The sequence below is a fragment of the Callorhinus ursinus genome, unplaced genomic scaffold (assembly GCF_003265705.2).
Source record: "Callorhinus ursinus isolate GAN/ISIS: 27379988/994484 unplaced genomic scaffold, GSC_fseal_2.0 scaffold17, whole genome shotgun sequence".
Classification (NCBI taxonomy): domain Eukaryota; kingdom Metazoa; phylum Chordata; class Mammalia; order Carnivora; family Otariidae; genus Callorhinus; species Callorhinus ursinus.
Window position 1 is genome coordinate 17683584 of NW_027397079.1, and position 18523 is coordinate 17702106.

The window sequence follows — 18523 nt, forward strand, 5'->3', positions numbered from 1 at the left end:
AATCGCACCTATTCTATCTACATTCAACCAGTTAGTACTTAACCCCCAGAGCAGCGCTCCCTCGGGGCACAAAACATCTAAGAGAACTCTGGGACTCCATTTCAAAGATCCCATCTCTTTGGCTACTGGCCTCTCCTTTCATCTCACCTACGCTGGGACTCTCTCATAAATTGGAAGAATTAACCTAGGGGCGAGATCAGTTAAGTCATTAGCAGGCACGAGAGTTACCGGGGACAGCGAGCGGGGCGCGGCGGTGAAGTTTCCAAGCTCCCGGGCGCAGCGGAAGTCCTCGCCCTCCGGCCGCCCCGTACCCCCGCGCCACGGCCGCCGCTTTGAGTTCCAGCAATGGCTCCAGGACCAGACCCTTGCAGCCCGGGCCGCCGCCGCAGCCTGCAGCCGGCTCGCAGCAGCACTCGGCTCGAAAATTACCATTCGGTTCACGTTGCAAATTATCCCCCTCCCACCCCTCCGCCCCCGCGTCCTCCCAGAGAAGTCCGAATCCCGAGCCCGTCCCGAACTTTTCAAGTGGGCAGGCGCCGCCGCACTATACCACCTTCCAGCGGAGCTTGCTTGCATCCCATTTCCCAGAGCACCCACGGGAGCGCGGTCCTGGGCTGGACAGCGAGGGAAACGCACCAATGCAGCCCAAAGTCCGCCACCCCGAAGCAGCAAGTTGCATGCCTCCCGGGCACAGACAGCTCCGGCCCCGGCCGCGCACTGGCAGCCCCGGCGCCTCGCTGCGCCCCCCGTTCACCCGCCCTCCAGCCCCAACTTCGTTTCCAGCAAACTTACAGCAAAGTTGGCCCCAAGCGGCAGCGGCGCTCTCGAGGACGCGCGCCTCGTCGCCTCAGCGCACCCCCGAGTAGGGGCCGGGTCCTCAGGGGGCCTCAGGGGGCCTCACTGGGCCGGCGGGTCCGCATGGTGTCGGCGGCCCTCCCTCGCTCTCCGCGCGCCCCGCTCCGAGGCCACTGCTCGTCGTCCGCGCACCCCGCTCCGAGGCCGCCCGGCTCGGCACCGGCGCCTCACGCGCCCGGCACGGAATATATCCCTCCGCCCGCAGCCACGCCCGCGAGCGCCGGCGCTCGTTTCTCCCGCGCGGAAACTCGATCTGACTTTCCCTGGCGGCCAGACTCTGAGCTCGCGGGTCCCGGGCAACGACTCCCCGCCACCGGTCAGTGATCCCCTGCCGCTACAGCCGCCAATTCCTCCCGAGGAGACAAGCGAGTGTCCAGGGTGATCTTGCGACACTCCGAGGAACAGTGTGGGGCTTGCTCTAGTGCGGCTGTTAGTTACGGCTATTACACAGATTTGTGCAGGGAATTAGTATGGAATGTTTTCTGTTTCTGGAAAGGGTAAACAGTTTAGCTTTAAAAAAGAAAAAAAAAAAAAAGCCAGCTAAGGCTACTAAAGCTTCCCCCGGCTCCCTTTAGATTCTCTAGAACCTTCAGGGAATTCCTATATCTGCATTTGAAAGCCTCTGTTCTGGGTCTGCAATTGCTCGGTGGAATAAAATCTTCCAAAAGGTCTCAAAAGGAATGCAGTTAGATCGGATCTACTTCCTTCTTCAGTCTACATGAAGATCCAGGGAAAATGAAAGCGCTTCCTCCGCCTCTTCATTGTGCAGAGCTAGTTAAACCCCATAACCTCCCCGACCCTGGTTACGAACCCCAACGCCGGCCTCTTCCGGCGGACAACCCAGACTCCCACGTCTGCGGGACAAAAAGCTGCTGTGCCGCCTTGGTGCGCTTTCCCAGCCGGCAAGTCCACCCCACAATCTGTGAACCCAGTCTAACGTGAAACTACAAGTTCCCTAGGGAGAAGGGGAAGCCCCGGGCGTCTGGACGCCCCGCTCCGGGAAGCCCAGCCTCCCCCAAAGCCCGAGCGCGCAGTCCGGGGTCCAGAGGCTCTGAGCCCATCCTCAGCGCCAGCAAATCTCCAGACGCGGGCTCCACACAGCTGAGCCTTGGCCGAAGCCCGGCGTGCTCCTGGGCATTGGAAAACAGCCCAGAGAAGAGGGCGGACATGACCTCGGAAAGTTTGTGGGACTCGAACATTTAACACTGTGAGGACAAAGAGATCTGATTTCCCCGGAACCGGTGGAGGGGTCTGCAGGGGGGAACTGCGAGGCAGATGCGGGCGAGGGAGTCTAGGGTTAAAGAGAGAAATTCCTTGGTTCAAAGTTAATGCAGTGTCTTCTTAAACCATCCTAAAGAAGGTGTTTGAAAAAATAAAGGTGTCTAGCAGGTTATGGCTGCGAAGGAAAAATAATGCCTGCAGAATGAATGTGCTGATTCGTAGCACCAAGAGTATGTGGTGTATTCCCTGCCCATGATTTGGAATACAGATAAATTCACACACCCAGCAAACACCATCATCCAAACACTTGGCCATGGCCATAAATGCGCAAAGTGCTCCTGGAGTTACAGGTCAATTTTATACTCGGAACACCTCGAAAATAGGTGACCTGATCTCCAAGCTCTACCGGTTTGCGCCCCTTGCCGAATTCTAATTCAATAAATCACAGACGCCATCAGTTTGCTGGGGGAGGGAGGGAGAGTTGGAGGGGAAAGAAGAGCAGTAAAAAGTAAAAAGACATCATCCCGTAACGTAAAATCACAAGATGTCTTAAACGGCACACACACACAAAAAAATTCCTGAAGAAAATTACCATTCATTAATAAGTAAAAGCCCTCACTCGAACTAAAACATCTGTTTGGGAATCCCGATTTTCCAGGCTCACTGCGAAAGCTAATTGCCTGGAAGAAGTTGCACTTTTTCGCCACAGGAACAGCCGAGAGCCAGAGATGGAGATTTTCAGACTCTGGAGCTGTCTCGTTTTTCTGCTCCTTTAGCCCTAACGAAACGAAATACAGATGCCTCTTTGCTACCATCGAATTACCTTCACAAGAAAGAGAAATGTAGTTCAAGCTCCACGTTTGTCCTTTCGATTGTTGGCCCTCCCTAACCCTGTCCCCAAAGGCTTTTGGAAATTAGGGGAATAGGGGACGGTTCCCGAAAACAAAAACGCTTTCCTCCAGCACCGCCTCTCCAACCAGTCCACCCAAGCTAGTATTTGAAAATTAGATAGCGAATGGGCCGGAGTGGGTGGTAAGTGAAGGCTTGCGAGCTCACGCCCACGTCCCAGGAGCGCCCGGCAGGTCCAAGTTCTCTGTCCGCGCGCGGAACCCAGCACGGACCGCGCGCCTTGCCGGGTGTCCGGACTAGAGGGCGCTGCGCCACTGCAGATCGCGCGGCCCCGAGTTGCGCCCTCCCTGGGCACCATTTCTATAATAAGTTACATTCAAAATAACGCACAAACAGCATAGCTTTTCAAGTTCTTTTGAACAGTGGTATGTATGTATTTTATGAATTCCAAAACCTGTGCAGACTGATCTTTCCATTCCCGAGCCATGTACAACCAGAGGGGCGTGCGGCTCGCCAGGCAGAAAGCCTGGAGGATGCACACGCTTCCCCGCACTAGCTCAGGGCCAAACACCCCACGTAATTTCATTTACGTTTAAACTTAAATACAAAAGGCTTATACTAAACAAAGAACTCACCAGTCCAGGCACTCGAGTCGTTGGGTGCTGGCTTTAAAGTCCTCGGCAGCTCCGTAATCCCCAAGCAATTTGGATATTTGTTAAAAGCCGTATCTGAAGTACCAACTTTGCCTCCCTCCGATCTTCAGCATGTCCCCAACGAGAGTGCGATCCGCCCGTGCTGCCCGGACCCAGGTGGCCACATCTCCGGAGGCTCCCGTCCTGGGTGGAAAGTTGAGCACTAAGAGGAGGCGAAATCAGAGTGCGCTAGGGCTACGGAATAGGGCCGAGGAGAAGCCAAGTTTGTCAGGACATGTCCAGGCAGCAAGCCGCCGAGTTTAGGAGTTGCGGCCGGGAACTGCGGCGGATCACTGCCTCTTTCCCCACTCCCTCCCTCTTGGAGAAGGTGGGGGAGGGGAGGTGACGTCAGCGCCCCGCCTCGCCCCCCGCCCCGCGGCGCGGACGGGATTCTCCTGCGGGGTCCGCCTCCTCGACAGTAGCAGCGGGCGAGCTCGGGGCTGGGGCGGCCTCCAGTGCCGCAGCGCTGTCTACCCGGAGGCGTGTATCCCTCTCCACCGTGCGGCGTCTCCCCGGCTCTGCCGAGCGCTGGCGTTCTTCGCACTCGGCACCGGAGCTGCCCCGGAGCCCCGCGGCGCGCACCTCTCTGGTGCTCTTTCTTGCAAGCCCCTTCCCGCAGCGTTTCCCACGCGTCGAACTGCAGGTGATGCTCTTCCTCTTCTGCAGCTGAAATTCGTCGCGACGTGCCGCCTGCCGGGTTTTTGCAGGGCGGAAGCAAGAACAGTCTCTGCACACTGGCCTGGACGACTTGTACTTTGTAGCCCTACAACTTCTGGATGTGATATATTTTAAATAGTTCTTGTGCTCTAGCGCAGTTTGTGGTCTTTGTGTTGAAAATCACAGAGCCATATTTTAATTTTCAAATCCTTTCCAAAAGCGCCTACGTTTTTACACGGTACTCCGAAGCGTAGAAGGTTCCGAGGAGTGTGGGGAAGAGATGGAGGAGGAGCCAATTTTTAATGTCTTACAAATCGTCCCTAGTGATAGGGGCCAATACACAAATCAGTCATCTACTCGTAATGTAGAGTAAGATAAATGCAAACAACCCTGAAATAAAATTTATAAATGAATGCATCGTTTTTATGTAAGCGTCCAGACTGCAGGAAAAATATCTACTGTGGAGTGTGTGTGTGTGTGTGTGTGTGTGTGTGTGTGTGTGTGTTTAATGCCGCTAAAGTACCAAAATAAAATCAGGAGAGATCAGCGTGAAATTCCCAAGGAGCCATTTCCGTGAGTTGACACTGTCCGCAGAAGGTTGGCATTAACATTCAGAGAACCCTGGAAAGGGCGAGGATGCTGGGAGTGGGTTCTATCAGTACATTTGCAGCCATTGACGTAAATCTTCTGGTCTGTTTAGCTGGTCGTTTTCTTGGCAGGGTAAAGAGCAAAACCCCGAGGACACAGGAAACAAGGCAAGGGGTTAAACAGTGAGGAGACAAGGAAGATGAAATGTTGGAGCATTGTGTATGAGGAAGTCGAAGTCGTATAACTTCTCTAAATTTCAGTGTCTTCATCTGTGATAAGGAATCGTATTTGTTTCACACGGTAAGAATGCATTCGTGTATTTATTCATTCAAAAAAAAAATGTCCTGAATGCCATGTGTTTACCAGGGAGAGACTTCCATTCTTGTGGGCAACACTTTCACTGAGCATCATCGGAAGTGTCTAGAAGCCAAGCGCACAGTAGCCCATCCACAACCGTTTTCTTACTCTCCCGATCCTTCACAGTGTGTCAGCTTTCTCATCTTTGAAATCCGGAAGAGTAAAAGGGAGATTATCACAAGTAATTCAAGATGCGTTTTGATTTAGAAGGGAGGAGAGAGGGCAGTGAGAAGCTGGGAGACAGAGAATTTGGGGAAAGGACCTTAGGGGCCTCTGCAGACCAGAGGGCAGCCGGAAGGTGCCAGATTCCTGAGGAGGGAGGAGGCAATCCAAAGAAAGACTGGTCGGGGAGGCCAGCCTGTCAGTGCAGAGGACACACTTCTCATGCTTCACTATTTCAAGTACACAGGCTCACTCCTTTTACATCAATAGTTGAAATTAGAAATTGATCACACATTACAAGTTCTTATTAATGAGGCACATAAATTTTTACCAGATGCTGCTGTGCAAGTCAATTTGATCTTTAGAGTTATCATAGTTAAATCAAAGTATTTCCATTAAAAAAACACAAACAAAAGGAACTTATTTAGAATTGATGGTATCAATCAAAATAGCTATTTTTAAAAACAAAGTGAGAGGGGCAGAAAACTTAACAACCTCCAGACCTGTATGCTCCTACACAATAGGTAGATACTAGCCACAAGTGGTTGTTTAAATTAATTTAAAATTCAGTTATTTTGGTCTCACTGGCTACATTTCAAGTATATAATATCAGCTTGTGGCTAATGGCTATCTATTGTCCAGGGCCGATGAAATATTTTCGTCATGACAGAGAATTCTATTGTACAGCATTATTATAGACTTTGCTATTGTTTTTGGAACACTACATCAAGTATTACAGTTTTTCATGCACCCAATATTAAGTTACTTCCAAAGTAAAACACAAATGAAAACAAAAACAAAAAAACAGAAGCACAGAAGGATTCACTCATTCTGCAAATATTTATCAAGTACCAACAAAATGCTATGAGAAATTACAAAGGACTCGAATTTTAATGAGTTAGGTGTGTTTGGTGATTAAGAAATATTAACATGACCTAACATGGACTTTTAATTGTTTGCCTTGGTTGCCGAATACTAGAACCAGGGAAAATCACTACACTTAAAGCAGAAAAGACTTCTAAGACACTTTTAGGCCTAGTCCTAGGATTAAATAATTCTAAGTAGTCTGATTGGCTTCTCTGTTCCTTGTCCCTGCTCTCACAACCACCTCTGCTCCCTTTCTGCCTACACTTCCGGGAGTTAACACCTTCTTCCGCCCTCTCCTCTTCCCCAGCTTTGGAATTATTTCACTCTTTGCATTCAAATACAGCTCTCCTCTGGGATCGGCTTGTACTCTCCAAGGGGGCCATTAGAACAGGCAACTACTCAATCTGATGAGAATGAGTAGTGGTTAACTATGGGTATGAATATGTTACTTTTCCTAGCCGCTTCCAAGTGCCCTGTAACAAGGGCTTTCTTAAAGCTAAACCTCAGTGGTAAAATCTTATTCTAATGGTGAAATTCCAGATGCCGTGGCCAGTTGGGCAAATATTTGGAGGCATTACAAATCACTTACTGGATGACTATTTAAAAAAAAAAAGTATACCTTCATTTTAGGAATAAACACATAGTAGAATAGGCTGGTTGTGGATATTCGGTCCCTACAAAGATAAAATCAACATCCCCAAGTGGTTTGGGAAGGCATCTGGCTGGATAAATGTAATTCTTAACAATGTCTTCTCAGGTCAGTGACTGAAGGATCCCAAGTCTACCTTTTTGAACAGTAAGCAATGAATCTTTCAGAAACTGTTAAAATACTTTGTCCAAAAAGGTAAGAGAAAGAACACTGCACTCAACGTCAGTAGATCTGATTTGAGTCTAATCTTTGCCACATAAAATCTAATGTATTTGGTTCTTACTGAACTTGGGAGTCTCACTTTTCCTTTATAAAGGTGCATCTCCAAGAAAAGCCCCCCCAAAAACAAACAAACAAACAAACAAAACCCTGCCTTGACAGTTGTGAGAGATACCAGTAAACAGTGTGGATAATGACTACAATATCATTATTCTCCTCAAATTTACCCACCATTTCTCACCCTACCGCTGCATCCCAGCTACAAGGCTTTGTATCCAATAGTAAAAAGTAACCTTGATTTGAAGCCAATAGTGCCCCAGACTCTGCTCCAAATTCTTTATATGTATCATCTCATGTAATTCTTACAAAATCCTATAAGGTATTAGTAATTAATACCCTACCACCTTGTTCCAGATGAGAAACTAAAGTTTAGGTAGATTAGGTAACACTCTTTATCAATTTAATACACTAATTCCTAAACCCTGTACCTCATTTGAGCCCTTTATGAACCAAGGTGGTTGTTGTGGTTCAAGAAGCAAGCTTAGAGGAGAACAAAAATCTATCAAATGATGGCTGGAGAACAATGCTCCTTTGCAGCAGCTACAATGAGTATGGAGAAGAAATTGTTTAAAAGTGGGTCCTTTAATCGCAGAACGAGAGCATCACTGATTGTGTTTAGGAGTATCTATATGTGATACACCCATTATTTGTTTGGCTTTCCTATTTTTCTAGGTAGATATACATACTCTTTTTTTTTTTTAGATTTTACTTATTTATTCAAGAGAGAGAGCACATGAGAGGGGGGAGGGTCAGAGGGAGAAGCAGACTCCCTGCTGAGCAGGGAGCCCGATGTGGGACTCGATCCCGGGACTCCAGGATCATGACCTAAGCTGAAGGCAGTCGCTCAACCAACTGAGCCGCCTAGGTGCTCCTAGATATCCATACACTTAAACACATTTTGATTCAAAATCATTGTCTGGCTTTTAACTTGTTTAGTCTGAACAGCAGAAAAACACACACCAATGGTTCTCAATGAATTCTGACAAGGACTATCTCACAGGATTTCCTGATCAGCATTTCAATTTATACTTCACTTTTCCTTTTCCTGATCTGCAACTACGAGTGTGTCCTTTCTTTCTTTTTTACTTTCCCATATGACAACGTGGGAAATTCCCTCTACCAATACTTTTTGACCATTATGATACCATCCCTTTTCCCCGTAGAATTTTTTTGGTCATAAAAGCTAATATGAGACTAAAGGATCCCATTACTATTGGGAAAGGGATCCTTTAATGAGAATTTCAATAGTCCCCCAAATCCGTTCTCTAAAAGATGATCTATCTAAGCCCAGGGGGTAGTTCTTTAGCCTTGGTTGTGGGTATGTGGACCAATTGCAGTCAATGAGATATTAGAGAAAGTTTGCTGGAGGCTTCTGGGGGAAAAAAAAAATGTTCTCTCTCCTAAGAGAGATCCACAAGAGACATTATGTCTTTCTTTGGACATTGTCAGATTAGGAAGTCATGCCTGGGACTATTATAGTTATCTTCCTTGCTGAGGATGAGACCTAAAACAGGGAAAGCAAATAAAGGTTCTCAGTGACACTGAATCAACCATCTCTGAAGTCCATATTAACTCAAGACTTCTTTAATGGGAGATCATAAGTTTCCATCTTACTTAGTCTGGATTGTGTCAGGATTTGGGGTGCTTGTACCTGACATCGTCTCCCACAGCTAGATAATCCTTTTTAAAATATAGTTGGAATTGTTTGAAAGAAAAAATAAGTGAATATACCTCCTCAACTCATTGGTCAATAGGAATTGAGCCTAACTCTAATGACAAGATGGAAGGACACTTGGAGATTTTTCCTTAATGGTGAGAAAGAAGTTCTTAGATACAAAATGATTCAGTCTTGCACACTGTCCATTTTTCTACCATAAGGAAGATGAATATAAGAACATGAAATTCTATTTATTCAACTAAAATATTTTCCTTCATTCCTACTGTTCTTTCCTCTCAAGTGCCAAAATCTTTTTAGCATACTTCCCAATACTTTTTGTAATTAACTCCCAGAAGTAATTTCTTAGAATCTACAGTGAATGTTAACCGGATTTCAAATAATTATCAGAGGATAAAGCAGTCAGCTGGATTGCCCACTGGCAATAAATCCGTGACATTTGGAATTTGTATCTATTTGTTCCTCCAATTGCCAATATCCCAAGCCAAGCCCAAAAGTAAAATCAGTTTATATTCACCATGGCCCACTTCGTCCATACTTTGCCCTTTATTAAAATGGAATCATTAAAAAAAAATTTTTTTTTAATTAACATGTGCTATGGTTGAAGATATGGTGATCTTTAAGTCAGCTTTATTGTTTTATATGTTTAGGGAAGAAGAGAGTCTCCCTTTCCTAAGCAACAATGTGTAAAAAGCCTCTTCTGTTCTCCTGTGTGAGTAGACAAAGAACAAAGCCATCTTTGTAAGGCAAGGAGAATGAGAGAGGATTCCGGCCAAATGGATGGGACAGGATTCTTGCTGAAGGCAGCCAAGGTGATCCAGTATTACCTGGGAGATGGTGGGGATGATCAGATACCCAGGGTGGGGGATTCTGACTCAGCCAACTTAACAGATTTCTTGCTACAACTGAGTGATGCTGGCCTGACAAGGACAGATACCAAGGTCAAGGCCTAGAGGGCTTAAAGAGGCCTGTCTAGAGTTTGGCCCAGGAGGGAGTCTGTCAGTAGCAGGCTCCTTCTGTCGTTTCTACTCTCCTGTAATCATTTTTCCTGAATAAAGCAAAGGAGAGGACAACTGTTATTAATCAAGCTTCTAAGACCTTTTGAATCTCAGCTGTAATGTTTGCAGGTTAACATGATTAGTCTGTCACTGGTTTATAAAAAAGCCAAACTGTGGAAGAGGTTGAGGTGGTGCCTAAATGGGTGAAGGCAGAGTACTGGAGAAGAAAGAGGATTTAAGTGAGGATTTTGCCTCTAACATTTCCTGGCAAGTCGCTGAGCTTCATAAATAGCAATGTGATTTGCTGGACTACAAAATGGGCCCCAGTGATCCCCACTTCTGACATTCACACCTTTGTGTAATCTCCTCCCACATCTTACCAACCAGGGTCTGGGACAGTAGAATAAGCCTACGTGGTGGTATGTCACTTCTGAGATTAGGTTATAAAAGACAATGAGCTCTCTTTCTCTCTCTTTTTCATTATTTGCTCTGGGGCAAGCCTAAACCCCACAGTGAAGAACTGAAGCCTTCTTCCAACAACCACGATTTTAACCGACTTGGAACTCCAAGACTGAGGTGGATCCACCAGCCCCAGTCAAGGCTTTAGATGCATGCAGCCCCAGGAGATAGCTTGACTGCAGACTCATGACTGACCCTGAGCCAGATCACCCAATGAAGCTGCTCCCAGACTCCTACCCCTCAGAAACTTTGTGAGATAATAAATGTTTGTTAATTTAAACTGCTGTGTTGGGGGGATTTTGTTGTTTAACAACAGATAAAGAAATTTGGAAAAATGGCTTCCTACCAATAACACAGCGAAGGCTCAGTATTAGCATGAATGGAAAAACCTTAAAGTACTACGTGAATGTTAGAGCCATACAAATACAGTGGAAGAAAATGTCTAGAACACCACTATCCAAAAGAACTTTGTGTGCAGGTGGAAATGTTCAATCTCTGCCATTCTGTATGGTGCTGAGTACTTGACATATGGCTAGTATAAGATGAGGGATTGAATTTTTTATTTTACTTAATTTTGAATCATTTATATTTAAATAGTCATAGGTGACTAATGGCTACCATTTTGGACAGAACAGGTCTAGAGGTTTCTAACCCAACAAATGCCTATTCCAAAACAGAGTCAAAGAGGACACAGTATATAAAAATCTGTCTTTACTAGTTATGAATTTCTAAAGAAAAACTTGTGTTTTTATGAAGTCCAGAAATTATGGGTTGAGTTTAAGTAATATTTCCTTCCTTGTATGAAAAAAAAAAAAAAAACAATGCATTTTGTAAAACTGGGTTTTTTGAGACCTCAGATAGATTTCCCTTTGTGTGTATGCAGGCAATTTATTAAACATGAAATTATCAATTCAATGGACGGTCTCACACAACTGGCTAATTTGCATGGTTGATTGAACAAGCATGGAATGAACCAATTGTGCCCACGGTTACCTTAACTACACAGGGCACTGCTGATTCATTCCCCTGATGGGTGAGAAAGAGTTAATGACCTCGGTGTTTCTTGGCACCACTTTATTTAGTGATGTCATTTGGTAAATATGAGACTCCAAATTCCAAAACAGCTACTGTAAGTTACTTGCAATGATAGTTAAACCTAACTAGAGATAGACTTAAGTGTATACAAGGTCATATTAGTTGAGGCTTGTAGGACGACATACATGTAATGCTGTTAGTAGAGCAGGAATGGGTTTTCTTATTCTTTCTAACTGAAATATGTTGAATTGTGCCCCATAATAAAGCTGTCACTTAAATGTCGACTGTATCCTTAACATAAAATCCCTTTGTCATGTCAGATCGTGCCTGACAGCCTCAAGCTTGCAGTCACGTGATCGTAAGCTATCCGCTCCTGTTCCTGCCACTGAGACAGGATGAAGGGGACTGGTTATCCCCCTCCATGGGGAAAAGTAAAATTAGATTCTTAGCTCCTACTATGCACAAAAATTTTCCCTTGATGAATTAAAGATGTAAGGCTCTAAGGCCAATTGTTAAAATGTTTAGAAAAAAATGTAAGAAAAAAATTTATTTGGGGCTATGGAAGGATTTACTAGATAAGACACACTATGTTCTAACCATGAAAGAAAAGATGGAGAAATTCAATTCATAAAAATAAGAACCTCTGTCTATCAAAAGACATTTTATTTGTTTATTTAAATTTATTTATTTATTTGAGAGAGAGAGAGAGAGAGATTGGGCATGAGCAGGGGGAGAGGCAGAGGGAGAGGGACAAACAGACTCGCTGCTGAGCAGGGATTTTCCCACGCAGGGCTCGATCCCAGGACCCGGAGATCATGATCGGAGATGAAGTTAGATGCTCAACCAACTGAGCCACTGAGGTGGCCCCAAAAGACATCATTTTAAAAAGTGTAAATACAATCCACGATTTGGGATAATGCTCATTTAATAAATGTAATTAGCAAAAAAATTAATAGCTTTAATATAAAGAAGTCCTACAAATCGAAAACAAAAAGACTCAATGGAAAAATAGGAAAGATTCAATAGAATAATGGGGAAAATCACAAACCAGTAATTCGGAAGAAGACATGAATAGTGATTGTACATGTAGTGGGTTAAATTATGGCTTGCAAAGTATCTGTCCATGTCCTAATCCCTAAAACCTGTAAGTGTGACCTTTTTGGAAAAAGGGTCTTTGCAGACACAGTTAAATGAAGAATCTTGATCATTTCAAATCATCCTTGATTGTTCGGGTGAGCCTAAATCCAATGGCAAGTGGATTTATAAGACATTCAGGTAAGAGACACACGGAGCTAAAAGACCACAGGAAGGCAAAGGCAGAGATTGGGTCCATGCAACCACAAGTCAAGGAATGCCTGGCGCGACCAGAATCTGGAAGATGCCAAGAAGGATCCTTCCCGAGAGCCATCAGAAGGAGCACAACTGTCCCGACACCTTGATTTTGGACTTCTGGCCTCCAGAACCATGGGAGAATACATTTTTGTCGTTTCAAGCCACCCGGTAATGGTAATTTGTAAAGGCAGCCCTCGGAAACTAATACAGTACCTAAGAAGAGAAACTTTCATTCGTTATTAGAGAAACGAAAGTTAAGTCCTCAGTGAAATACCCTTATACACAAACCATATTGGCAAAAATTAAGATGTCTGATGATATCCAAGGTGGTGAAGATATGGCTCAATAAGAACTCTCATCCGGTACTGGTAGGACTCTAAATAGGTGCACGTATGTTGGAGAACAATTGGGTCTTGCCTTGTGAAGATGAATCTGCACATAGCCTCATAATTCAGCAATTCCACCACCAGGTTTAGCACACCCCAGGGGCACTCTAAAATACATATCCAAGAGATACCTATAAGAAAATTTACAGCAGTTTTTTTAAAAGATTTTATTTTTAAGGAATCTCTACACCCCACGTGGTGCTCAAACTCATGACCCCGAGATTAAGAGTGGCAGGCTCCACCAACTGAGCCCGCCAGGTGTCCCCCAAAATTTATAGCAGTTTTTTTTTCATAATAACAAAAAACTGGAAGCGTACATACAACAAGAGAATGCAATGAGAATGAAAAAATAAATTGCAGTATCTTCACATTGTGAAATTTTCACTGGGAAAATGAATGTACTATTGTTACATGTAACAATATGAATGATTTTTAGAAAGTATGGAGTGAGAAATAGAAATTGTAGAAAATTTGTTCAAAATCCAGCAAAGCTAAATAATATGTTGCTTAGGAAAATATGCATAAGATATACCATATTCTTTTTTAAAAAGGTTGGCTACTTGAGAGAAGGCTGGTGGATGTGATGGGGAGATACATTCTGGTACAGAATATTCTAGTCCTGAGACAGGGAATGGGTTCCTAGATGCTTATATTTGTTCTGTGCTTATTAACTTAAACATATTTCATGCAAGCTCTTCTTAAAAATATATTACTTTTAAAAATAGGTAATACCAAAATGAAACAAGCAATGGAAAATGCTGTAATAATTAGGGCCACATAGAGATCATCTATAACCTAAAGCTGTCAGTGTGTCTGTTGAATACCTTTTGACAGGTATTTGGAGAAATGGAGGGTAGCAGGAATGGATATAACCTCAAGTTCAGAAACGGAGAGAAATAAAATGACCCTGTGCCCATGTGTTGAAGTGAGAATAGGCTGTTACAGTAGGTTGTAGGGAAATGGGCCATAGCTCAGACGGAGGGAGACAGGACTACCCAGATAAAAGTCTGACCCATCACAAAAAGCTTTCCTAGACACTGAAAATCCTATGAGTCATGCTTTGAGTAAAGATGAATTAGTGGGATCAACAGGCCAAAGCTACCAGGTACTCTTAGGGAAAAAAAAAAAAAACAACAAAGTTGTAGAATATACAGCTAGGATACCTACCTGGGCCTTTCAGCTGGAGTACAGATGGATGTAACCTCTTAACTTGACCTTGTGTCAGCTATTTTAAATGAGTGTGTGCAGGGATGAGCAGAGTTCAGGTTTTTTACCTGTGCGCTTGGGTCTTCGGTACAAAACCCCAGGGCCTAACAAGCTTTGCACGTTCACGTACTGGCTGCAGGGAATTATCCTATTGAAGTGTTCCATCTGTTTCCAGTTGGGACCCTAACTGATACAAGCAGGCCTATTAATTATCTCTCTCAAACCAGCTGTTGGCAACCCTGGGAGTGGTTTCCTGGCAGCTATTAGCAGATACCATTTGCCTATATTCTTTGTAAACAAAGGTGTCAGTATAGAGCAGTGATCCTCAAAGTGTGGGCTCCGACCAGCAGCACCAGCATTACCTGGGAACTTGTTAGAAATGCAGAGTTTGGCTGCACCCAAGACCTACTGAATCCAAAACTCTGCTAGTGGGCCACGCAATCTGCTTTAATAAACATTTCAGGTGATTCCAATATGTGTTAAGGCATGAGAACCATTAGCCTACGGGGATCACAGTGGACAGTGCAGCATCCTGAAGCTGACAGCAATGGAACTTTTAATTTTAAAATAAAAGCTGTATATTGTGTACAACATGGTGCTTTGATATACATGCACATAATGAAATGATTACTAGAGTCAAAATAATCAACATACCCATCTCCTCGGGGCGCCTGGGTGGCTCAGTGGCTTAAGGAGGCTTAAGCCTTCAGCTCAGGTCATGATCCCAGGGTCCAAGGATGGAGCCCGCCATCTGGCTCCCTGCTCAGTCGAGAGTCTGCTTCTCCCTCCTTCTGCCCTCCCCCGGCCCTCCTCGAGCTTACTCTCTCTCTTGCACTGTCTCTCTCAAGTAAATAAATAAAATCTTAAAAAACAAAACAAAAACATACCCATCTCCTCACATAGTGACCTTTTTTGTGTGTGTATGTGCTAAGAGCACCTTCTGAGACCTACTCTGAGCAAATCTCCGCCATAGAATAAGTACTCTTAGCTGTAGTCATCATGGTGTACGTTAGATCTCTAGAATTATCCGTCCTACAACACTTAAACTTTGTACCCTCTGACCAATACCGCCCCAATTTCCTCATCTCCCCACCCCTGGTGACTATCGTTCTACTCTCTGCTTCTATGATTTCGACTTTCTGTAGATTCCACACCTAAGCGAGATCATACAGTATTTTTCTGTGTCTGGCTCATTTCACTTAGCATCATGTCTTCCACTTTCATCCCTGTTGTTGCAAATGGCAGGATCTCCTTCTTTATAAAGGCTGAATAATATTCCTCATATATATAAACCACCCTTTCTTTATCCATTTATCTATCAATGGAGACTAAAGCTGTTTTCATACCTTGGCTCTTAACCAATAATGTTGTGGTAAACATGGGCGTGCAGATATCCCTTCGAGGTATTGGTTTAATTTCCTTTGGCTAGCTGCCCAGAAGAGGGATCGCTGGATCATATGGTGGTTCTATTTTTTATTTTTATGGAGGAAGACCTCCATACTCTTTTCCACAGTGACTGCACCAATTTACATTCCCACCAACAGTGCCCAAGGGCTCCTCTTTTTTCTCCACAGCCTCCCCGCATTTGTTATCTTTTGTCTTTTTGATAACGACCACCCTAACAAGTGTGAAGTGATCTCTCACGGTGGTTTTGATTTGCATTTCCCTGGTGATGAGTGATGTTGTGCATCTTTACATGCCTCTGCTAGCTATCTGGATGTCTTCTTTGAAAAAAAGTCTACTCAAGTCTTCCGTCCATTTTTTTAACCACCTTGTTCTTATTATCATTATTATTCTTGCTATTCAGTTGTATGAGTTCCTTATATATTTTGGATACCGACCCCTTATCAGATATATGGCTGGCAAATATCTTTTCCCATTCTTTAGGTTGCTTTTTCATTTTGTTTTCTTTGACATGCAGACGCTTTTTAGTTTGATGTAGCCCTTGTTTAGTTTTGCTTTTGTTGCTTGTACTTTTCATGTCATATCCAAAAAATCATAGCCAAGTCCAATGTCAAGGAGCTTCCCCCCGTGTTTTCTTCAAGGAGTTTGACCCGTTCCAGGTCTTATGTTTAAGAGTTCAACCCATTTGGAGTAGATTTTTGTGTACAGTGTAAGATAAGATCAATTTCATTCTTTTGCATGTAGATATTCAGTTTTCCCCAGCACCATTTATTGGAGACACTCTCTTTTACCCATTGTATATTCTAGATGTCCATGTTGAAAATTAGTTAACAATGGGGCATTTGGCTGGCTGGGTGAGTGGAGCATGCGACTCTTGATCTCAGCATTGTGGGTTCGAGCCCCATGCTGGCTATGGAGATTACTTAAAAATAAAATTAATAAAAAAGAGTTAACACTGTATGCTTGGGTTTATTTCTGGGCTTTCTATTCTGTTCCATTGGTCTGTTTTTCTGCAAGTACCATAGTGTTTTGATTACTATTACTTTGTTTTTTTTTTTTTAAGATTTTATTTATTCACGAGAGACAGAGGGAGAGAGAGAGAAGCAGAGGGAGAAGCAGGCTCCCAAGGAGCAGGGAGCTGGATGCGGGACTCGATCCCAGGACCCTGGGATCATGACCTGAGCCGAAGGCAGACGCTTAACCATCTGAGCCACCCAGGCGCCCCAATATTACTTTGTAATATAATATAGCCTGAAGGGAGGAGGGAAGTGGGATGTTCCTAGAAACCAGGAGCCTTGAGAAAGAAGTGACTTGCCATTGAAGGACACAGGCAACCCAAGGTAACTGCACAGGGAGGGAACCCAGAAGAACAAGTACCTTGACTTCATTAGCCTCTCTCCCCCAGTTTCCATCTGAGCTCCTCAGGGAAGCCAAAGAGCAAGGAAGGCCATTGATATAATCCACAAGGCCCAATCGCTGGGACACAGAGCCGAGTGCAGAAAGGTAGCCGGTAGAGGGGCAAGTGAAAGATATCAGGTTCCTGCCAACTCACGTCTTTTATTTAGCAGCCCTAACTGCAAGTGAAAGTTAACGGTGAAATGATGGGACCAGAGACAGGCAACACACATCCTGGGTTCTCGTCCCATTTGCTGCTATCATGTTAGGAAATAGCACAGTCTGAGTCCGGATGGCTGACATTTATGGAATTTTCCAGCACTCCAGAGGTAGAAGAGGTTAGGAGGGAAACTTAGACACCAGGATAAAAACATTCCCTCTAGATTAATTTAATGTGGGGTGAGTCTCAGGAGATCATTATACCATTGTGTTTAGTGACTCAAGGCGATTCTGACAATGTCCTAAATAGATTACTTTATTGGAGATTAATGAACTGAAGGATCCTGTTGAAGAGATTTGTGTTAATGGGATCATCATCTAATTCTACAGCTCATACCCTCTCCAAATTTCATAGTGAGTGGAAAAAACAAAACAAAACAATTTCAGTGTGAGATAATTACTCTCCCTGCAATAACAGGGCAGAGGCAGGCCAGGGTCTAATAACTCCAGCTCACGGAAGAACTTGCTAGCTTATTGGATGCTTATTATGTTGTGTGTGTTTTTTTTTAAAGATTTTATTTATTTATTTGAGATACACAGAGAGAGAGAGAGAGAGCGAGCGAGCACGCACAAATGGGAGAGGGAGAAGCAGGCTCTCCAATGAGCCGGGAGCCCGATGCGGGGCTCGATCCAAAGACCCTGGGATCACGACCTAAGCCGAAGGCAGACGCTTAACAACTGAGCCAACCCAGGCGCCCTGGATGTCTACTATGTTAATTTTATGGATTGGTTATTACCAAAGTTAAAACTGTGACAGTGGGGAGAAAAATGTCTTTTATCTTGCATCAGGATTTACCATTGGAGAGGGTGCTTCAAGGGATCTCAGCTACCCTTCTACATTTCAGTACATTGTTGAGAAGTGACGAGCCAACAGTGTAAGTGGATGACATCACCGCGTTGGGGACAATATTATAAGAGCTCAAGGAATGGTTCCCTAAAGCCCTATACATCTTAGATAATAACTAGAAATGATCTTATGAAAAACTAGTTTTATCATGACCTCATAAATCATTTATAGCATCATATTCCAAGATCGCTGCCACTGCCACCTGGTCAGCTCCTAGGAAGTATGATCTTTTAGGGGTTCAATATTTAATGTCTACTGCCCAGCGCATAGTGCCTATGCAAAAAACCTATCAAAAACCTCATTGCTCAATCTTTAGTTTGATGAAAGTTACTAGTTATTCATTTTTAACATTTCTTGATTTTTTTTCTTGGAAATTCTCCTTAATCATGTC

The 18523-nt window shown here is 44.2% G+C and overlaps 1 protein-coding gene across 3 annotated transcripts in view; it reads right to left on the minus strand.

Moving 5' to 3' along the window:
- FAT1 (FAT atypical cadherin 1) overlaps positions 1-3914 on the minus strand; it is a 125361-nt gene extending 121447 nt beyond the window's left edge. For 2 of the 3 annotated variants that reach the window (XM_025886264.2, XM_073902339.1), the window contains exon 1: positions 3561-3914. The gene's annotated coding sequence lies outside the window, so the exon portion shown is untranslated. Of the gene's footprint in view, positions 1-792; positions 1018-3560 lie in introns of those variants that run through there. The other variant, XM_073902340.1, reaches the window with a different exon arrangement.
- Positions 3915-18523: the final 14609 nt, after the last annotated feature.